The sequence below is a fragment of the Malania oleifera genome, chromosome 1, assembly GCF_029873635.1.
Source record: "Malania oleifera isolate guangnan ecotype guangnan chromosome 1, ASM2987363v1, whole genome shotgun sequence".
Lineage (NCBI taxonomy): Eukaryota > Viridiplantae > Streptophyta > Magnoliopsida > Santalales > Ximeniaceae > Malania > Malania oleifera.
The window spans coordinates 43133216-43137780 of record NC_080417.1 but is presented as its reverse complement, the minus strand read 5'-3'; the positions used below and the strand labels follow the sequence as shown (position 1 = coordinate 43137780).

The 4565-nt window shown below is 37.4% G+C and overlaps 1 non-coding gene across 1 annotated transcript; it reads left to right on the top strand.

Moving 5' to 3' along the window:
* The first annotated feature begins 2610 nt into the window (after positions 1 to 2610).
* Positions 2611 to 2716, top strand: LOC131147319 (small nucleolar RNA R71). Its single transcript, XR_009134709.1, has one exon. It is a non-coding gene; the product is annotated as a small nucleolar RNA R71 (small nucleolar RNA).
* The last annotated feature ends 1849 nt before the right edge of the window (positions 2717 to 4565 follow it).

The following is a 4565-nucleotide window of genomic DNA, read 5'->3' as shown; positions in this document are numbered from 1 at the left end:
ATTCGTTGGATCCACAATTTCTACTATGCTGTGGGAATGAGCATGTTCAACGATGTACGAGCCACCATCAGGACCTCAACTTCCTAGGAAACAGATGTAATCTAAAGTCGTAGAGAAGATCTTGCTGATTCAGGAAAAGTTGTTTATCCTTGATTTTATTGTCATGCAGCAACTTCATCCGCTTCTTCACTAAGCGAGCCTTGTCATAAACTTCCCTCTTGGATTCTTGAAGCTCACACACCCGCAACTTTCTCTAGCCTTTGGCATTATCAAGTGAAAAGTTAATATGTTTTATAGCCCAAGATGCATGATGTTGAATCTTAATAAGTAAATGACATGCCTTACCGTAAACTAACTTGTAGGGAGACATCCCTAAATTTGTCTTGAAAGTAGTTTAGTAGGCCCAGAGTGCATCAACCAATTTCCTTAACTAGGCTTTTTGATTAGGACAACCCGTCTTCTCAAGTATGATCTTGATCTCTACAAAGAACTTATGCTTATCCTACGTTACCTTGTGTTCTAGCATTCGGTTGGTGACAAGGTGGTTCACAATATCATCAAACCAAGGGGCACATGAAATGTCGGTGATATGATAGATGATGTCAACATCTAACATCTTCAGTACTTCTTTATTTATCACCTACATCATGGTTGGGTTTAGTCTCCGTTGCGCATCATAAACTGGTATTGCATCTATCTCTATGGGCTGCCCCTCTGATTCTGGAAACTCTCTAATCAAGGGAACTTTTTCATAAAATACCTCAGGTTGCTTGGGAGATTCACTCTCAAATGCACCATCAAAATCAAATGCCTACAATAGCTCTGAAATATCCAAGTCATCTACCACATCAATTGTATGTACCTCTGAATCATTACACCCAATCGATGTCTTGTGAGCATTAAATACGCTCATATCCAATGTCATATTTTCGAACGTGAGCTTAAGTACTCCACTTTGACAATTAATCAAGGCATTATAAGTAGCAAGGAATGGTTGCCCAAGAATAACAGGGGCCTGTTATATGGTGGAGGCGGGCTGCTGCATATCCAAAACAACAAATTTAACTAGGTAGTAAAATTTGTCAACTTAAAAACAATACATCCTCAATAACGCCTCATGGAACTTTTATTGACCTGTCTTCCAACTGTAGCATCATGGATGTTTTCTTCAGCTCACCTAAACCCAATTGCTTATATATCAAAAATGGGAGCAAGTTCACACTACTTCCCAAATCAAGTAAAGTTTTCCCAATATGAGATTTACCAATCATAATAGAAATAGTGGGAGAACCAGGATCTCTGAGCTTCTGAGGAGTCTGACTCAATATCAACGCACTAACTTGCTCGGTCAAGAAAGCTTTCTTATTAACGTTCAATTTCCTTTTCACTGTGCACAGATCCTTCAGAAATTTTGCATACACAGGAACTTGTTGTATGGCTTCCAAAAGTGGAATGTTGATCTTCACTTGCTTGAAGATTTATTGAATTTCATTGTGATATTTTTGCTTCTATCAAGTTGTCAACCTCCAAGGATAGGATAGCACAAGTTGATACTCCTTAATAGTCTCATCCTCCTTATTACCCGACTTCTTTGAATCTGAGCTTGCTTCATCTGATTTTTCTTTTGCTTCATCCGTCTTAGTTGCAACTTCAGGTGTTGGAGAAACTTTTTGTTGATCAATGGGTATCTCAGGATGGGAAACTTCTTTTCCGCTCCTCAAGGTAATAACAACTTTCACCGTTTCAATAGAATCCCCTGAAATATTATGCACTGGTTGTTGCTGTTGTCGATATACTTGGGGATTAGGCTGAGGTTGTGCTAGAAATTTCCCTTTTTCTAAGGTATTCAGTTGTGCACTTATCTTATTAATATTTTCTCTCAATTCATTGATGGCTTGAGTATTCTGACTGTTGGTCATGACGTGAATCTGCATGAATTGTTGAAACATATTCACTATCTGCGTCATGCTATCATCAGAAGATTTCTTTGATGATATAGGAGTAAAATTAGGCTGAAATACTAAAGGTGCATAACTCTGAGAGATATGTTTTAGCTTATACTACTGTTGAGGAGCTGCAACTGGATGATATAGTGACTGCGGAGGTGGTGCATAAGATTGAGGAAGTTGTAGAGGTGGACCGGACTAATCATTTTTCCATGAGAAGCTCGGGTGATTCCTCTATCTCAGATTATAAGTGTTTGAGAATGACTGATTTTGAGTTTTTTTGACCCAATTTGCTGACTGCATCTGATCAGATCCACTCTCCTACAATACTGGTAGAAACAGACACCTCCACCGATTTCACAGCTTTTACTTCCTCTGACTTCATATTTTTTTAGGCAAAGCAGCAACAAGAGCCTATAAATTAGTTTCCTCTTTGACCTCGTATCTACCTCCACCATCGATTGCTCTGAGAGGTTGTGCCACCATTGGTGCCCGATCATATTATGTATTCCATTTTTGGGTACTTTTAGTTAAGTAATCAAAGAATGATAGAGACTCATTTGGTTCCTTGCTGAAGAACTCCCTGTTACACATAGTCTGGATAAACTGTTTACATTTAGGGGTAAGAGCAGTATAAAAATAATTTACTAACCTCCAAGATTCGAATCCATGACGTGGACATATATTCATCAAGTCCTTGAACCTCTCCCAACAAGCTTGGAAGGTCTCGTCACCTTTCTGCATGAACTGACTGATCTGTTCTTGCGGGTACTTTATTCTCTAAAAAGGAAAGAACTTCTGTTAGAATTCACGCTGCATTTCAACCCAGCGAGTAATAAAGTTAGGTCTCAGAGAGTTAAACCAGAATTTTGCCATATCTTTCAAAGAAAAAGAAAACAAGTGAAGTTTAACATACTCATTGGTTCCAGCCCTATTAATGAAAGTGGTGCAGACCAACTCAAAATCTGTCAAATGTTGATATGGACTCTCAGAGTCCATCCCGTGAAACCGGGGTATCATAGATAACATATCATGCTTAATTATGAAGTTCGGTGCATCTTGTGGTAAAATAATGTGGGAAGGTGTAGAAGTGCGTGTAGGCTGCAGGAAATCCTAAAGTGTACATGGTGCAGGTGTAGCCATAACTCCCTCAAAAATTTCTTCAAACAGATCACTCAAATCAATTTTAGAATCACTCGTAAAAGTAATAAGAGAACAATCAGATTCTGTACTTTGTGTGTCACTAAGTGAGATTTTAGACAGTCTATTTGAAAGATCTCGGACCCAAGGTAGCAAACATTAATGCAAATAGCATAAATTCACCAACACAACAGCAAACAAGCATGATCAAAATTTTTTTATTGATTTTTATTTTTTATTATTATTTTATTTATTTATTTTATTTTATTTATTTATTTATTTAAAAATAAAAAATAATTAGAAAGGCACAAATTTTGAAATTAAATCTAGCACTACCCGACAACGGTGCCAAATACTTGACTCACCCAAAAAATGAGCATCTCGGAAGCTATCCCAAGTATAGGATTTCAATCGTGTAATAATTAGCCCAAAGGTCAGATCATCTTCTCAGAGAATGCAGTTTAATTCCAAATTTAGTGTAATTCCAAAAGAAAACAAAAAATGAAATGTTTATTGAACACAGTTCAGATTCGGGTTTTTGGAATTTTTGAGATTTTTGCGATGAAATTTAAAACCTAACTAAAACATTAATGCACATAAAATAACTGAATAAAAGCCAGATGCACTACCATAATAATAAAGTAATAAACCTACATACATTCGACTAATCAAACAAAAACAACTATGCTAATCAATAATGAAAATCCAACTGATTAAAAGTGCCAGATTTTATTTTGAGACTAAGTAAGATTTAAATCTAACAAGATTGCTAAAGGGGGAAAAATACTAACTGTAATAATAAAATTACCCAAAAGACAATATTTAAATGCAAAACTCAATTAAGATTAAACTCCGTCAACAACTTAAACACCCAACCACGATGGAGTTCAAATAACAATTTCTAAAAATAAACTAAAGAGAGAAAAAAGAGATATTAAACTAAACTATTAAATAATTTTAAATGACAAAACAAGATACTAACTTTTAAAAAAATAGATCCCAACACTTAAATAAATAAAAGAAAATGATAAAAAAAGAGATGAAAGAGAGATAAGATATAAGATAGGAGAATGAGAGAGAGAGAGAGAGAGAGAGAGAGAGAGAGAGAGAGAGAAAGAGAGAGAGAGAGAGGTAAAGTAGGCCGTGAGTGTTGGAGGAGTGGAGAGTTGGCCGTAGCAGATTGAAGCAGCAGCACGTAGCAGAACTGTAGAGCCTCAGGTCCTCCTCCACGCAAAGCACAATAACTCGTAGTGGGGTTCTCAGGTTCGTGGAATTGAAGCAACAGCAGCACATAGGGGACTGAGGCAGCAGCAGGGGCAATAGACAGTAGGAGGAGTTCTCAAGTTCATGGAGAGTTGCAGCACAGCAGGGGTAGTGGCACGGTAGTAACAACACGAAGCAAGAGGAAACCGAGAGGGTTGGGGAAGAGGAAGAGAGCAAGCTGGCGGAAGGAAAAGGAGAGAAGAGGGCTGAGAGTTG